Source organism: Poeciliopsis prolifica, unplaced genomic scaffold (assembly GCF_027474105.1).
Source record: "Poeciliopsis prolifica strain line A6 unplaced genomic scaffold, Auburn_PproV2 SCAFFOLD136, whole genome shotgun sequence".
NCBI lineage: Eukaryota > Metazoa > Chordata > Actinopteri > Cyprinodontiformes > Poeciliidae > Poeciliopsis > Poeciliopsis prolifica.
In genome coordinates this window covers 568801-587952 of record NW_026562511.1, presented here as the reverse complement: position 1 = coordinate 587952, position 19152 = coordinate 568801, and the positions used below count along the sequence as shown (strand labels likewise).

The following is a 19152-nucleotide window of genomic DNA, read 5'->3' as shown; positions in this document are numbered from 1 at the left end:
ACCATTAAAACCATTAAAACCACTAAAACCATCTGAAGCAAACTACTAACCATTCCATGAGTCAGAACTAAATGAAGCAGCTTGTTTATGAGCTGGAGCTTTTATGCTCCAGAAATCTGGGAATATTTCCAACTTCAGTTCCATTGAAATTAGTTCAAAAACTCATATTTGCTGTTGCTCACTCTTAACCTTTCAAAGTGTTTTTTAAAAACCTTGTTTAGTCTTAATGTATTTGATGTTTTTTCTGATTGTATGTTGTCTTTAACTTCTATGTTTAAGTGCTTTGAGTTGCCTTTGGGTGAAATGTAAAAGAAGCTGCTTTGCATAGTAACTGCAGAAACTAAACCAGAGTAAAAAAGGAACAATGAGGATAAAACTCACCTTGATAAAGTTTCCTCTCTCTGTTCTGTTCTCTTACTAAATAGAGTCTGAACTCATTTCTCCTGATCTAGTATCTGATTATAACTGACTCACCTGAGACTCCTCCCCCCGTCCAGCTGAATTTACCTGTTTAAACATCTTTTTTTGTAATTCTTCTTCCCTTTGCATCAATGGTAAAGTTGAGCTATAAAATTTAAACAGTTTTTCTGTTTTTCTTTGGTTTTTTTGCTAATTTACAGTCAGTTTACATTTGCAGGAAATATATATTTTTCTCTGTAAACCACCAACTTTCTGACTGAAAAGTCGTAGCTGTGTTTTAAAATCAAACTGGATGAAGATCTCAGTTAGTCCCGGGTTCAGTAGTTGTTTGGTTAGCCTGAGAATCAGCTCATATCAGACTTTAGTGGATTTGGTTTTACTGTGACTCTGCAGGTTTAGTTCAGTCTGATTTCAGATTTCGTCTAGAAAGACACTGAATGCTCTGTGCTGCAGAGACGTTTCACTGTGACATGCTAACAGCTCAACTGACATGCAAAACTGTCAGCTGAGCTGATATTCAGAAAACATGACAGAAGTAGTAACTGCTGCTCTACTTCTAGGAAAACATCCCTTCTTCAATATTCAAGGTCCAAAGTATCTGATATATTGAGGGAGTAATTACTTTACAGCAGGCAGTAAAAACAGACAAACACACTGTGGTGGTTTTAACCAGCCTGGCGCATGGATGAGCTGCTCCACATGTTGCTGCTCTACAGGAGGAATTCGTTTCAGATGGAGCCACAGATCCAACAGAACCAGAACCGCTCTGCAAGAAGAACAGAGAAAATCCCCCAAACAACATCGAAAAGTCTCTGAGAAAATGTTTCCAATGTTCAGCAAAGGAGGTTCTACAGCAGATGAAACTTCACGTGTTTTAATCTTTCAAATTTAACATAGAAAAAAAGGAAATAGGAAAATTTGACTTAAAATTACAAAAAAGTTGAATCTTCCATTGGAAGAAACCATCACTTCCAGTAGATAAGATGACCAGAGCAGCTCAAACATCTTCAGGATAGATTTAATATATCATCTATAGACAATACAAAAACTTATTTAGAATGAAGAAAATCTGCAGGATATAAATTGTTGAGATGAGCTTTACTTTAATTTTTTAGTTACAAAATGAAAAAGAATCAACTTTCCAGTAGATCTTCACTGATCCAAAGATCAGACACAAAATGAAAGACATGAGAAAATGAAGAGGATGAAAATCTTTCATCTCAGAGTTCATCATCATCATGATCCAGTCAGAATCTCTTTAACTGCTGCAGCTTCGGAGGATCAGCAGGAAACAGAGACGATTCTCTTCTTTATAAAGCTCATTTCCACTTCCACCTGCAGAGAGAAGCAAGACGCACAGATCAGATCAGTGAGTTGCCAGCTTCTCTCCAGCAGCAGTCAGTGACGCAGCACATCCAGTAGAAACAGCAGCAGGGCCTTCAGTCCTGATCAGAGCAGCTTCCTTTCAGCTCTCATCTTAACGTGTTGCAGTGAACACACTGAGCTCCAAGCTCACACACCTACACACACCTTGTGTGAGGTGCTGAACCATTTCACTCCTTACTCTGAGATCTTATCTAACCAGCTCTGTCCTTCAAGCACTTGGATCTCTAAGCCTGCAGAATATAACCTACCTCAGAAATCATAAAGAATGTATGTATCTGGTTTATTGGAGAAGACTTGCCTGGATGTCTAACAGTCTACAGTCGCATTACCCAACCCTCTTCACTCAATGCATTAACCAGCTTTAGCATCCAGAAGCCTTCTTCACGTTTGATCCGTGGTGCAGGAGGAAATGACACATTCAAAGCAGAGAACCTTTGAAGCCATCGCTGAGCTCAGAATTGATCCTGTAGCATGTATGCTACAGGATGTTTAAAAATGACATGTTAGCGGATTAAACACTGTTACAGCTGAAAAAAGTAGCAGATACAGTAAGTGCAGGTGACATGTCTGTTACATCCATGTCTTCAGCACAGGAACCAAAACAGGGACCAGGACCAGTTCTACAGAAGTATCGGCCCGTTTGCCTGTCCAGACCACCCAGCACAGCCATCTACTCACCTTAGACCTGATACAAGATCCTTCAGCTGCTGAACATCTGAATCCTTCAGGCTGTTGTCTCTCAGCTCCAGGTCAGTCAGATGGGAGGGGTTAAAGGTCAGAGCTGAGACCAGAGAAGAACAGCTGATCTCTGACAAGCCGCAGTTGTTCAATCTGAATAAAGAATAAAAGATGTGAGCTGAAGCCAACAGGATGAGTTAAAGAGCGACTGAAATTAAAAACGACAAGCTACTGAATCAAGACCTGTTGACTTCATCTCCAGCTGCAGCTGCATCAAACTCATGTTCTCCTGCCAATTTTTATTTCATAGAAAACAATATGGATAAATTAACTATTTAACAATTATTCTATAGCTTTAACATCGTTATATCATGGTGAATTTTCACTGCATAACTAACTTTAACTGATGACAGACAGAACCAGAACCTTATAGTGTGACATGTTTGAGTATCTTAGTCTGCAAAATGAGTCAACATCAGAGTTTTTCTATATGTTCCTGTCAGAGGGATACCAGGAGCTGAAATGTGCTTTTTCTGCAAGTGGTGGCGCTAACCAGCTGTTGGTCAGAGCGAGGTGCTTCAAACCAGCAACCTATCGACTGCAGGATGAACTCCGACCGCCGTCACCCAGAAATAAGAACTGAGATTCTTTAAAGTCATCCATAATACAATAGATGACTTTGAAAAATAAATCATATTAAAGTTGTAAATTAATTCAAAACATTCAAATAAAAGTCCAATCTGCATTTTTCATTCTATCTTCTTTTCCTCATTGTGTAAGACAGCTGGGACATGCAATCGTTTCTTTTATTTATTTTTTAAGAAATCATGAGAAGTTTTGAAAATGAAGAAATTTTTCCTCTACCAAACTAAACTTCACCATGAAGATTCTGTGTGTGGAGCAGTTTAATATCAATATGTCTGTCGATTCGTGTAAACCCAACTTTAATGTCATAAATATTAGCTCCAAACTAAAGCATGATACCATAAACTAAAGCATGATACCATAAACTAAAGCATGATACCATACCTCAATTTCTGCAGTTTGCATTCAGGATTCTGGAGGAAAACACAGAGCTGCTTCACTCCAGAATCCTTCAGGTCGTTGTAACTCAGGTCCAGTTCAGTCAGATGGGAGGGGTTAAAGGTCAGAGCTGAGACCAGAGAAGAGCAGCTGATCTCTGACAAACTGCAGCTCCTCAAACTGAATAAAGAATAGAATATGAGGTGAAGTTAAAAGGATTAATAAAATTAATTAATTTCACTCAATATAACATAAAAACGTGACACAAGGCTAAAAACAGAGGATTCTATATTCTACTGCCAGACAGGATTCTGCATTACAAAAACACCAATGTACTATCAATCTCTTTTTTTAACCAAAGAAACAAGAACAAATTTCTTCATCAGATTTGTGTTGTCTCAAATTTCATCAGATTTCTTCATCCAACCATCAAAATTGTTTAGAGCTCAATGTTGTGTCTGTTAAAGGTTGAAGCTAATGAGACACATTCCTTTTCCAGTTTTCATCATATTTGGAAACATTTCGGAAAAAAAAATGCTGTTTATTTTTTCAAAGATTTTTCCGCTTCCATTCTGACTCCTTTATCATGAGCTATATTAGATAATGCTCAAATAATGGAGAGGATATTTTCAGAAAGTCTGAAGTAATTTTAAGAAGTCCTTGCATTGTTTATATCCCATTTATCTCAAAAAGGCTCCTAGACTAAAGAGCTGAACGAGATTAGAAAAACGGTTGTGCTACAGAAAGACAGGATACACATTAACAGCTGTTGCTAGTGAAATCCTGTTGTCAGCTGGACCAATTTCACCCAAGTCTGACAAAAAGGTTTTTCCTTCATTCTGCTTCATTATTCATTGTCTTGTAAACTCTCTGCACAATATACAAATTAACCTGATAGAGCGATCTCATCTAGTAGTGCTTGGTAATGAACTTTTTCCATTTCATACACACTCGTCATGTATGAAATCCAAATACAGAACTAAAGGTGCTTTTCCACATTAACAACTTGCCAGTGGAAAAATGCCTTAAAACTTTTATTTCACCTCAGATAAAGTTTTTGTGCCATTTAATCAAAAATGTTTAGAATTAGAATGAGTTACTATAATATGTATTAAAATGTTGGTGAAAGAGTTTAGTTCAATAGAGAAAAACAAACCTCAGGATTTTTACTTTGCAGATTGAACTTTCCAGTATGTCACACAGGTGCTTTATGCCAGAGTCTCTGAAGGTCCTCACTCCAAAAATCTCCCTTATTTCCAGTTCAGTCAGGTGGGAAGAATTGGACTTCAGAGCAGAGGCCACAATTTTACATTCACTCTCTGAGAGTCTACAGCCAACAAGACTGAGATTAGAGAAGAAGTACAGTTAAAATTAAATCAGACAATCTGATGCAGATTAAAATATGAATGTTATGTCATCATCTGATAAACATCTGCTGTTTACATAATTTTTCCATAGACATAATCCAGTGAAACTCTTCAGTTCACAGTTAAGATCATGCTTCAGATTATGGTTTGGGTTATTGTCCTGGTCTTTATTCATGTTACAGTCGTGCTTTAGGTCATATTTCAGCCTGCTTTAGAGAAAAGGATTTTTCAAAATATTTAAACACATTAAAGTCATATACAGTATATTTCATTTTAAGTGTTTAGCCATATATCAGGTTAGTTATTAAAAATGATAAATTAAATAATTTTATAGAAATATTGTATGGGTAATAAGGGTAGCTCTCCTGGACTGGAAGGTTGGGGCGGCGATACCGCTGTTCTGAAAGGGCTGCTGCTGCAGAGTGTGCACATTTCAACCTCACAGGGATCACAATTCTAAGTGTTCCTGGTGAGGTTTAATCAGGGGTTCTGGACAGAAACACTTGTTTTTTAACTCAGATACAAGAAGAGCAGTGTGATTTTATTCCTGGCCCCTGCAACACCGGACCAACTGTACACCCTGAGCAGGAAGCTAGACTGGTTTACATGTGCTTTGTGGACATCTGAACATCTGGACTCACCGAGCCTTTCTGCAGTTCCTCACAGCTGGAATCAGTCTCTGTCGTCCTTTCTCTGATGTGTTGTATTTTTCTAGGTCCAACTTCTCCAAAACCTCCTCTGACATCTGCAGAATGTAGGCCAGAGCTGAACACTGGATCTCTGAGAGCTTCCTCCCAGATCTGTTCTCTGATTTCAGGAACTGTTGGGCCTCCTGAAAAACTGAGAGATCCTTCATCTCCACCAGACAGTGGAAGATGTTGATGCTTCTGTCAGGAGAGATGTAATCAGTGCGCATCTCCTTCAGATTGTTGATGATTCCCTGGATGGTTTCTGGACTGGTCTCTGTCTGACCCAGAAGGCCTCCTAACAGTCTCTGGTTGGACTCCAGAATGAGTCCATGAAGGAAACGCACAAACAGGTCCAGGTGGCCATTTTTATTGAAAAGAGATTTCTCCAACATTTTTTCCATGAAGTCCTCCAGAGATGCTTCACTGTCTGTTTCTTCCAGGAACTTCTCCATCACCTCTGAGTTGCTGCTGGTGAAACAGTGGAACATGTAGACTGCAGCCAGAAACTCCTGAATGCTCAGATGAACAAAGCAGTAGACTGGTTTCTGGAAGATCAGATTCTCTCTTTTGAAGATCTCTGTACAAACTCCTGAGTACACTGAGGCCTCTGTGACCTCCAGACCACACTGCTCCAGGTCTTCTTGGTAGAACATGATGTTTCCTTTCTCCAGATGTTCAAACGCCAGCCTCCCCAGCTTCAGAAGAACTTCCCTGTCAGCCTCCATCAGCTCCTGTGGACTTGTCTCATGTCCTCCATGGTACTTGTTGTTCTTCCTCTTTGTCTGGACCAGCAGGAAGTGTGAGTACATGTCAGTCATGGTCTTGGGCAGCTCTCCTCTCTGCTCTGAGGTCACCATGTTCTCCAGAACTGTAGCAGTGATCCAGCAGAAGACTGGGATTCCACACATGATGTGGAGGCTCCTGCAGGTCTTGATGTGGGAGATGATTCTGCTGGACAGCTCTTCATCACTGAACCTCTTCCTGAAGTACTCCTCCTTCTGGGTGTCGCTGAAGCCTCGTACTTCTGTCACCCTGGTAACACATGAAGGAGGGATCTGATTGGCCGCTGCAGGTCTGGAAGTTATCCAGATGAGAGCCGAGGGAAGCAGGTTCCCCTTGATGAGGTTTGTCAGCAGAACGTTGACTGATGATTTCTGTGTGACGTCAGAAACCAGCTGACTGCTGCTGAAGTCCAGTGAAAGTCTGCTTTCATCCAGGCCATCAAAGATGAAGAGGAGTTTGCAGCCAGCCAGCTGCTCTGCTGGGAGCTTCTGGAGTGTTGGATGGAAAACATGGAGCAGGGAGAGAAGACTGTGCTGCTGATCTCTGATCAAGTTCAGCTCCCTGAACGAAAGCAGAACCACCACACTGACATCTTGGTTCTCCAAGCCCTCTGCCCAGTCCAGAGTGAACTTCTGCACTGAGAAGGTTTTCCAACACCAGCGACGCCGTTGGTCAGAACCACTCTGATGGCTCCATGTTGGTCAGGGAAGGTTTTAAAGATGTCATGGCACCTGATTGGAGAGTCATGGAGGTTCTGGATCTTGGCAGCTCTCTCCAGCTGCTTCACCTCATGCTGGGTATTAACCTCTTCACTTTGTCCCTCTGTGATGTAGAGATCAGTGTAGATCCTGTTGAGGAGGGTTCTACTTCCTGTTTCATCACTTCCTTCAGTCACACATTCACATCTCCTCCTCAGACTGATCTTATGTTCCTGAAGAACCTGCTGCAGAACAACATCTGCTGGACCAAAAACAAAAATTGGTGTAAAAACATGATTTTGTGTAATTAAGTTGAACAATACCATCTGGAGCATTAAGTTGTATTATGAATATAATGTCTCTGTTTTCACATCATGTGATGCGCAACAGGTGGTTCCATCCTTAGAACCAGAACATTTCTCTATTATCATATATCATACTTTTACCTCTGTTCTGTGGCCGGTATTTTTTCAGTTATGCTTTAATCCACAAAGCAGATCAGATGAATAAATGTTGACAAAAACATGTCCCTTACATGCATTACCTGCTCTTATTTTACTAGTTGTAAATGATCTTTTCCCACAAATACACAGGCTGAGAAAAAGAAAGATGTTTCCCTCTCACATTTTTCAACCTTAATGAAAGAAAACTATGATTTTCTTAGTTTTCTTAAATTGAAGTATTTAAAAAATACTTAAATCTGGCAGAACAGGTCGTTGAGTCTGTCAGAGCCTGGATTGGGTGTTTTTGAAGAACAATTACAGATTTGAAATGATGTGGAACTGATTTGACTCTTTAGAAGTAAATTACAGATTGTTAGAAATATTACAAGTTGGATATACTAATTCAGAAACGAACCTGCAGCATATTGTCAGAGTAAATAAGGTTTGTGTCACTCAGACTTCTGTTCCCTCTTTCTGTAAAAGCAGCAGTACAGCATGTTGCTTTTCCCATCTTTTTGTCTTTTGGCAAAAAATGAGCACTAGCTTTAAGAAAATGTTAAATTTCAATGAATTGAGCACAAAGTGCTGAAAACGGATCCAAGCAAACCCAAAAGGTTATTAGGCTGATCACAAACCTTACATTTAGTCTAGCAAGAAGTTCTAAAAACATTGACCCAAAATTCCGACTAAAGACACGGAATTGGTTCAACAGAGATGTTATAAGAACATCTGATTCTGGATGTTCAGTCTCACCTGGTGCACAGCTGATCTGACTGGCTGTCAGCAGTCCAGTTCCTGTTCTTCCCCGTCTGGTGTTTGCCGAGAGACACCTGACAGTGAGAATGAGGAAATAACTGAAATGCTCTCAGAGAAAACATTGACTTATCTTGTAGGAATGCAAGGTATCGTGTTTGGGGGAAACTCAAGAATCTACAGTAGTAAAAATTAGTTTTCACCTGTCTTGATTTAATATTTTATTAAATGTTTATCATACTTCAGTGTTTCAGAGAATCAAACCTATTTAAATATTAATCAAAGACAACACAAGTACACATAAAATGCAATTTGTAATTGAAGGAGTTTTGGCCCCATAAATATAATAATTAATTGGGCAACCCTTTGGAAAGAACTGTAATTGTGATAACTTACAATAAGTCTTTTCCAGAGCTGTGGAGGAATCTAAGCTCATTCATCTTTGCAGAAATAGTTGTCATTTGGCTACAGTGGTTTTCACCACAACATCTTCAAATGATTCAGGTCAGGACATCAACTAGGACTCTCCAAAGTCTTCCTTTTGTTTTTCTTCAGGTGTTCAGAGGTGGACTTGCTGGCAGGAGTAGTACAAGATTTTGGTAGATGGCAAAATGAATGATTCCATTTACCACAGAAAGTCTTCCAGGTCATGAAGCAGCAAAAACCTGACCATCAAACTACCACCACAAAAGTAGTGCCATCTCTTTGGAAGTTCAACTTTTGCCATGTCAGTCCACAGAAGGATTTTCCAAAAGTCCTGGGGATCATCAAGACGTGTGCTGGAAAAACTGAGACATGCCTTAAAGCTGTTTTGCTCAGCAGTGCTTCTCATGTTGGAGCTTTTCCATGCAGGTCATTTTTGCCCAGCCTCTTTCTTATAGTGGAGGCATGACCTCTGGCATTAACTGAGGGAAGTGGGTCTTGCAGCTCATTGGATGTTATTATGGGATCTTTTGTAACATTTGGATGAGTTGTTCCTGTGCTCATAGGTCGACCAGCCTGTCCTGAGAAGCTTTTCCATGTTTATGCCTCTCATAAGAAATGGCTTTATAACAATTTCCAGACTGATGGACATCAAATACTTTCTTCTTCTTTCGCTCCTAAATTTCTTTGGACCTCAGCAGAACTGCATTTTTAACTGATGTTGTCTTTGACTAAAATTTAGACTGGTTTGATGTTCTGAAACACCAAAAAGAAATGGAAAGTAAGTGAAGAAAGGTTTGGAGGGGGAATCATGTAGAAGCTTCTGTGATTTACAGACAACCCCTGGATTGTTGCTCCTCATTTTCACCAATTCATTTACTCTGGACTTCTGATTTGCTGACCAACATTCTTCTAGTGTATTCAGCTTTAATTTAACTTAAAAGAAATTTAAGTTACTTTTTATTTACACACTAAAGATCTTCCGTTTAATATTAGATGTATTATGCCTCATTTGAGTCATGTGACTCAGTTAGTAACTGGTTTCTTACTTTTTCTTTGAGAGTCCAGGTTCATTACTGAGGTCTGGAGGATAATCTTTGGAGACGGCCGTCTTCACAGACTGACAGTTAGATCTTGGACGTTTTTCTCTCCGGTTCAGAAGATCTTCCATCTTCTGGACGACAGTCAGTCTGAGAGAGACGTGTTCAGAGGATCAGAGGAACCTGATTCCAGCAGGTAACATGTGGGTTTGAATTGTTCTCTCCTTCACTTCTTCATGACCTTCTGATGCCTGATGGCTCATCTCTTCAAAACCTCCTGAAAACCTGAGTCCATGAAGGAAATTAGAGGTAAAACAGTTTAAAAAACAACAACATTTTAACTGAAGTCAGATGTAATGAATGAAGCAGTGAGCATGTTCTGTCACGTTGTGATGTGTTGGTCCTGAACAGTAACTTCATCATATGTTGGAGTGACTCCTGTTGGAGGTTTCAGTTACAGAAGCGGTTCTGAAACCTTTCAGGTCCAGACCTGCTTGAGAGGAAGATGGTCTGCCAGTCCTCCTGCTTGTCTGAGTCTGAACAAGATCACCAAGATGAATCAGTAAAAGATTTAACATTTTAACATCAATCTGAACATCAGCATCACCTGAAGAGCAACTTACCAGCAGCATTTCTCATGGTAACATACAGCAACATAATTACCTAATAACAGTAGCATAACTCCACAAAACATGGGACACTAACTGGACCTGCTGACCCAGAACCAACTGCCCTTTAGATAGGAAACTTCAGCAGGTCAATCTAAAATCTTTACTTTGTGTGATCTGAAAGGCAGAAGACGCTGTTTTCACACATACTGGTTTCAGTCTCAGTAAAAGGGTTCAGCAGTCATAGTTTGAGGTCTGAAATCCAAATGTTGGGTCAGAGAGTAGGAAGAAGACCGCTCTAGAACCATCCTTCCAACCAGAAGGATTTCTCTAATTAGAAGGATTAGAACTATTCCTAATTACTGCTGTGATCTGTCCTCCTGTTCCTGTTCCCAGTGGTTCAGTCTGTCTGACAGGAACCGGAAACACTGACTGTGAAACACTGACTGTGAAACACTGACTGTGAAACACTGACTGTGAAACACTGACTGTGAAACACTGACTGTGAAACACTGACTGTGAAACACTGACTGTGAAACACCGACTGTGAAACACTGACTGTGAAACACCGACTGTGAAACACTGACTGTGAAACACCGACTGTGAAACACCAACTGTGAAACACTGACTGTGAAACACTGACTGTGAAACACTGACTGTGAAACACCGACTGTGAAACACTGACTGTGAAACACTGACTGTGAAACACTGACTGTGAAACACCGACTGTGAAACACTGACTGTGAAACACTGACTGTGAAACACTGACTGTGAAACACTGACTGTGAAACACTGACTGTGAGCTCACAGCTAAAGAATCAGGACAAACGGGTCAGTCCAAGATTCCCACAGAGAACAACTTAATTAATTTTCTGCTTCCCTGTCTGTCAGGGAAGCAGACAGAAAGGAGGAACCGGAAACACTGACTGTGAAACACTGACTGTGAAACACTGACTGCTTTGTTTTGATCTGCACTGAGAGGCTCTAAGTTCATTTGAACTACCTGCACTAACACAGATATTTAACCCCAATTAGAAAATAAAACACTTCTCCAAAATATACACACAAGTATTTTGATCATCTGTGTATATAGATGACCACCACACTTGTGGTCATTTCTCTGCAGCAGGTTTAGACTGAAGAGAATAAAATAACATTTATTTTATTCAGTAAAATGAATATTTGAAATATCACTCTAAATGCGAAATATATTAATAGGTTTACTAGTAGGTGTTTCTAAACAGTTGCAGAAATTCAATTCAACCAATACAGTAGCAGATATTACTAATTTTCTAATGAACAAATGTTTTAAAAAATGAGTAAGGCTCTGAAATAGAATAATGGTTATAGTGGTGAAGATGTTTTCTTGATATGTAAGAACTGTGGGTAAATGTCTGACAATTGAGTGTAAAATATGGACTCTAGAGGCATTTTGTTGATTTACATGTTTACTCAATTATATAAATCTAAATAAAAGCAGAAAATTAGATATCAGCAGCATAAATCAAGGTAATTTTGTTATGGCTAAGACATTTTATATGTGCCACACAGATACTTCAGACTCAGGTCTGGCTACAAACCCAACCCTGCAGGACAAGTTTTCCACAGGTCCATCAGTTATGATTAAAAATCTGATTCAAAAAGTTAGAAAAAGGAGAATAAAATTACCAATGATGCATTCAAAAGAACTTTGTTCTCATAACAGGAACTAAGAATCTGACAGGAGCCACAGGCACATGAAGCCAGGAGTTTGGTTCTGAAGGAGAACCAAACTGAGTTCTGGTTCCCTCCACAAAGAGAAAACCCAGAGAAAGGAACACAAGGATAAGTCAACACTCACCCTGATCCAGTTTCTCTTCTCTTCTGGAACTAAATAGAATCTGAGCCTGTTTCACCTGATCTGATACCTGACTCACCTGAGGCTCCGCCCCATCAAGATGATTTCAACACTTTCATATCTTCTTTCCTTTGTGTTGACGGTCGAGCTATGAAACACTGATGTCATATTTGATTGATATTTAAGTGATTTCTCTCAATTTTGAGCTTATTTTCAGTCAGCATATTGTTGCATGAAGGAGTTTAGTTCTCCATAAACCAGGAACTGATCAGCAGAAATACTGCAAGATCTGATCGCTTTAGTTCAGCTGTAATATTTCTGTCTTTATTTCTACAGCATTTAACCTTTAGCTGCATTTCTAGACGGATCATTTTCTACCTGAGATCATCTTGTTTTCGTTTCAAACCAAACTGGATGAAGATTCCAGTCAGAACTCTGGGTCCAGTAACGTTCTGGTAAAACAGGCTTGATCAGAATTGTGTGGATCTGGATGTAGTGTGGTTTTGTCGAGTCTATTTAAGGGGATTTCTTCTCCAAAGTGTCTCTAAGTGTCTCACTGAAATGTTCCAGAGCCTCCAGCAGCTCAGCGACGATCTGTGTTGGTTGGAGACGTGATGTGAGGTGACTGCTGCAGGTCATCATCCACCTCCAAGCTGGATGCCCTACAATGGAGCAGGGGCCACAAAGCAAAGCCAGAAAGCAAAACATGTTGCTTTGCAGGAATAAAGCAACATGTTGTTTTCCTGAATCTCTCCCCTTAAAGCTGTTTCAGAGGAAATCTGAGGGAAAGTGGAGCTGAAGACTTCAGGAGGTGTTAAAGCTTCATGTTTGCCTCTATGTGTCCCTACATGAAGCTGCTGCCCTCCCTCTGTCCCCTGCAGCAGCGCCACCTGCTGTCCAAACCAACTAACTGCACCCATCAACCTTTCCTATCTGGTTCAGTTACTCTGGAAAGCATCGTGTGTTGCTGCTCTGCTGGAGTCAGACAGGAGTCATGGTGGAAAGTTCAGATTTCTACTGAAAGGAACTAAAAGATCCTCTGAACTGAAATCAGCCAGGAAAACATTCAGGAATCTGTGACCAACCTTAACACTGACCTCCCAGAGCGCCCCCTGGAGGATCTTCTCCTCCATTACTGCTTCACTAAGAGGAGAGAACCAGTAATGGACCCGACTCTGATCTTTGGCTCCAGATCAGAACTGGATAATAACTGGTTCCATTTACTTGAGTGACTTTTTGGGGAAAAATACTTTTAGGAGTATTTTTACTGTGCTGCACTTTTTACTTTAATTCATTGGTTCTCTACCTCCAGGCCACACAGACCAGATGTAGTTTGATAAGAGGTCTGAGTGAATCCATGGACCTTCATTCTGCTGCCAGCCTGAAGGAGTCAACTGACCTCTGACCTAAAGGAGAGTTACATTTCTTGACCTGGTTTGTTCAATGAGACCAAGAAAACATCACAATCTAAGACCAAGACCTGGAAAATAAATGGGTCTTGAGCCGACCATACCTGATCCATACCTGATCCATACCTGATCCATACCTGGTCCATACCTGGTCCATACCTAGTCCATACCTGATCCATACCTGATCCATACCTAGTCCATACCTGATCCATATCTGGTCCATACCTGATCAATACCTGGTCCATACCTGGTCCATACCTGATCCATACCTGATCCATACCTAGTCCATACCTGATCCATACCTGGTCCATACCTGATCCATACCTGGTCCATACCTGATCCATACCTGATCCATACCTGATCCATACCTGTCCATACCTGATCCATACCTGGTCCATACCTGATCCATACCTGATCCATACCTGATCCATACCTGGTCCATACCTGATCCATACCTGGTCCATACCTGATCCATACCTGATCCATACCTGATCCATACCTAGTTCATACCTGATCCATACCTGATCAATACCTGATCCATACCTGATCCATACCTGGTCCATACCTGATCAATACCTGATCAATACCTGATCAATACCTGATCCATACCTGATCAATACCTGATCCATACCTGGTTTCTACTTGTTCTTGTTTCCATGGGAACAGTCTCAGCTGATCGTTCAGGTGATCAGCTGACCTTTGACCTTGAGAACTGGATGGATGAAACTCGGCCCAGTTTCAGGAGGTAGAACGTAGAAACTGGTTCTGATGGTTCTACTGATCCAAAGATCAACAAAACGAAGCTGAGAAAATTGAAATCCCATTTGGTTCTGTGCAGTTTGACCCGGATGGGAAAATGTGACTGATCATCGTCTCCACCAGCAGAAGGTTCAACTTTCTTTATTTCACAGGAACAAACTGAGCCGATCAAATGCTGATCAATATGTCTGAACGCAGAAATAAAAACCTCAGCAACTTTCAGCAGCAACATTTCCAAACTCTGCTGAGGCTCCATCTGGTGGCTGAACAGGGAACAGCAGCAGATCCATCATCATCATCATCATCATCTGCAACATTATTCAACCTCCAGAACTTAGAAACATTAACAGGATCCAAACTCCACAAACATGGAGCTGGAAGCAGCTCAAAAAGTCCAACTGGGTCATCAACCCAGAACCTGCAGCCCAGATTCAGTTTGAATCCCATTTTCTACCCTGGATTAGCAAGTAGAGGGAAGGTCCAGTATTCACTGCGACATGGAAATGAGCAGAACTCTCAGCACATCCTGTTCATTCTGATGTATAAAATCCATGAGAAACAAATGAAACATTTCTAAATCAACCTGTTTTAGAACAATCAGGTTGAGTCTCATATTCTTTATCTATTGCCAGATTTTCTTAAATATAGAAAACTGTGAAACTGATTCATTTCTCTGGTCAAATATCTGACTGTCTGAAGACGAGTAAAAAGCGCTGATGTGTCAGTTTTCATGTTGGTGTGAGCCGACCTCTGCTGCAGCTTGATGAACGTTCCCACAGCATTCAGGGAACTGCTTCTGGACACTAATGACGTGTCTGGGACGAGAGTGAAGGACAGAGACAGAGACCAATATGGACACAGAGACAAATAGACCTTTCAAAATAAGAGCTTTCAGCTGCAGTAGATGATTTCCATGAGGAAAATCTTCTGTCTCAGCAACCATTGCAACAAACTTCTGCTGGATCTGAAGCTGGTTCTGTTGGTCCCTCCAGAACCAGCTGTCCCAGTTCTGCTGTTAGCTACCGTTAGCTCTCTAGCTACCTAAACATAGCATCAACAGGGAGAACCAGAAACATCTAATTATGAAACGGCAGCAAAAGGAAGAATAATGATGGAAATCCACCCTGGTAACATGGCATTAAAGGTCAAAGGTCAGGGTTTGCTGGAAAAGGAGGATTAACGTTAGAAACATGAACTCTGAAGTCTGATCTGACAGTTTTTGAACGTTCAGGTCGTCTTCACTGGTCTCAGATTTGGACCTTTGGAGCTTTTTCCTCGCTGACTTTTCTCCCAGACCCGTTTGGATCTCCACCAGCGCTGGGCTGAGAAGCAGCTGCTTTTCTGCTGCTCCGCTTCTAAAACCACAAACATACAGAGAGGAGAAGTCAGGGTTCCTGGAACATTTTACTGAGATGGCACCGACATTTGACTAAAACTCTCAGCAAAGGACTTTCACCCTGAACAACTTCAAATTCAAGTTATAATAAAATAATCCAGGACAAAGAGTTGAGAAGCAGCCAGATCTTCACCAACCTCAGACTGGATCGTCCCTGATCCACTCCGGTCCTCTGGACTGCTGCTGTGAGTCTTCTCATGTTGTTTTAGATAACGGGACAGCTTGAAAGTCTTCCCACACTGCCCACAGCTGTGGGGTTTCTCCTCAGAGTGGGTCTTCTGGTGTTGTCTGAGCCGCTCAGTTCGGTGGAAGACTTTCCCACACTGCTCACATCTGTACGGTTTATCTCCAGTGTGGATGTGGTGATGAGCCACTAAGGATGTCTTCCGAATGAAGAGTTTCCCGCAGAGACCACAGCAGTATGGTGTTGCTCCCCTGTGGATGACCTGATGTGTTTTCAGCTGGTGCCACTGAGTGAAGGTTCTCCCACATGTATCACAGGAGAACGTTCTGTCGGTGTGGAGGAAGCTGTGTCTCTTTTAAGTTCCCTTCCTGGCTGAATGATTTTCCACACTCCCCACACCAAAATGATTTAACTCCAGTGTGAACCCTCTGATGTCTGCTGAGATTTGCTTTGGTGTGGAAAGCCTTCCCACACTGTTGGCAGACGAAGCATCTCCCCTGAATATGAAAGCTCTGATGGGCTTTTAACTTAGATTTTGTTGTGAAACACTTTCCACATTCTTCACAGTTGTGGGGTTTAACTGCAGCGTGGACAAGCTGATGGGTTCTGAGGTCAGTCTTACGAATGAAACCTTTTCCACACTCATCGCAGACAAATGGCCTCTCAGCCAGGTGGAGGAGGAGATGTTTCTTTAAGGAGGTGCTGACTATGAAACATTTTCCACACTGGTCACAGCTGTAGGGGTTTAATCCACTGTGGACCATCTGGTGGTCTCCAAAATGAAGACGATTTGCAAAGGTTTTCCCACACTCGTTGCAAGAGTATCGTCGTGGTTTACTGTGTCGGCGTTTATGTGCATTCAGGTTTAAAGAATTTCTAAAAGTCTTTCCACACTGATCACAGGTGAACTGTTTCTCTGGCTCTCCTGAGTGGGTTTGCTTGTGGAGATAAATGCTTGATTTATGGCTGAACGTCTTTCCACACTGGTCACAACTAAAAGGTCTTTCTCCAGTGTGGACAACACTGTGGGCTTTGACTTGTTTTTCTGTGCGGAAGCTTTTTCCACAGTCATGACAGCTGTGTGACTCATTCCCACTGTGGATCTGCTCATGTTTCTTTAGGTCTGTGGAAGAGATGAACTCTTGTCCACACTTCTCACAGCTGCATGGTTTCACCTCAGAGTGACTACTCTGTTGCATTCTGAAGATCTTGCAGAGGAAACAGATTTCCTCATCGGATCTTTAATGTTGATGTATTTTTGAAAGTTCTGAGGTTTCACTTCATTCCAGCTCTGATTTTCTACAGAGACAAAGAAACAGAAAGTTTCTTTACAGTTTCTTAAATCTTTAATCCAAAATGAAAAGTTTTGTTTGCAGGTTGATTGAGGAGTTAGAATATCTGGCTGTGAATGTTGGCAGTATGTTATGATCTTAGAGACATATCTGAGGATGTGCATCGCAAATTAGCTAAAGCTATAAACGTCATAATGTTCAGGATTTGCATACTTAGCAGTTGTTCCCATGCCGCTAAGAAAGAAGGAACAAGTATGGCGTCTTATATTTGTGAAGCCAATTGATCCCAATATCAACAAAGCATGTGAGACACACAAACACCAAGAGTGAACTTTGACACAGCAGGAAGAGAACCTGGACAAGATCTGGTCAGCAATGAGCCGTCCAAAGTCAAACGTTAATAAGTCATAAAATCACAATGAAAACGTGTCAGAGTTAATATCAACATGTATATTAAAATCAACAGAAACAAAAACAAAATCTATTGTCCCATTAAATAAAGGGTCATTGCATTCAATTGAAAAACTAGTTTTAAATCTTAAACATTAATTACTGCAGGAGCAGCAAAGTAATTAATATATATTGACTATATATTGATATATTGAAAATATGGCAGCAACACCAGCACCTTTCCCATCAGGTATTGGATAACCTACAAATAAAAGACTTAGCAGAGATGCTTAAGTTAATTTAATGTGATCAGTCCTGAAGTAAAGTCTCTGTGGAGAAAGCAGTCAGGCTTATGGAACGTTATATAATTTGTGATGAAGGTTTATTATTAACGGGTCAAACAAGAAAAGTGCAAAACTTAGACAAGTTGTGTAGTAAGTCAGCTGAGGATGATTGTGACCTTTTGACCTTTTGACATTTAAATTGTAGGGGAAACAAAATTTTAGGGCCAAAAACATTCTTAGATTTATTTATATAATGAGGTTTATTTTATTGTTTTCAACATCAGGCTGGATGCACCAAACTGGATAAATGTTTGGTGCATATTTAGATGTTGGCCAGTCATTCTGTTCAACATAAAGTTTTTAAAAATGTATCAACATTTGCTAGAGAAGCATATGTCTATCAACAGATTAAAATGACAACAAATGAAAATCAATAAATTTGATTATCAACTGATTAATCAGTTGATTTGCTACATGATCCAAACTTTTATGAACTTTATATTTAATCAGAAATCAAATCAGCTGCTGCAGATTCAATCTAAATGCTGACTGATAAAATATATTGAAATGTTTCCTTCCTGTTTGATTGATGCTAACATGCTAGTTATAACATGCTGACCCATCTGAGGTTCTGAAGGCGCCATGTTGGTTCTGAGTTCAGACCAAACAGCTGGAGCCTCAGATCTTCATCAGAACCAAATGATAAACTTTACATCAGTTTATCAGACAAACCAAAGAACCACAGTTAGCCTAGCATGCTAACTTCCCTTCCAGCTGCTGACAAACTGTTTCCTATCAGTAACATTTCTGATCATCAGCTGCAGGTTGAAACCAGAGTAATTATTGGTGTAAGCAGTGAAACTAGCTGGTGATTCTGCTGTGTGAGTTTCGCTGTTTTAAACTCACATTTTCTCTGAGCTTCAGTTTCTGCAGCAGCAGTGATGATCCAGATAAAGAGTCTGCAGACAGACTGAGGTCCGCATGGAGGGAAACTGGATGAGTCCAGCAAAAAAACGAACTTTTTCTTCTTCTTCTGATGGTGTGAAATGGCGGTTTGCAGATCAACTGCACAGGTGCAATACCGCCACCTACTGACCTGGAGGAAAGGAAAAACCAAGAAATAAAACTAATACATATTTATCTTTTTTATGACAAGTTGTGTGATAACGCCCCTCCCCCACTACTTTCTTTCTTCTTGTGTTTCATTGGCTGTTGGCTGCAGAAACCAGAGGAAATGAACAGAAAAATAAAACAAGTTTCTCAAAAATGTAATCTTCAGTTTTAATCATT

The 19152-nt window shown here is 40.6% G+C and overlaps 1 pseudogene; it reads right to left on the bottom strand.

The window, feature by feature from the left end:
- Positions 1-1486: 1486 nt before the first annotated feature.
- LOC129355494 (NLR family CARD domain-containing protein 3-like) lies at positions 1487-10031 on the bottom strand (annotated as a pseudogene).
- Positions 10032-19152: the final 9121 nt, after the last annotated feature.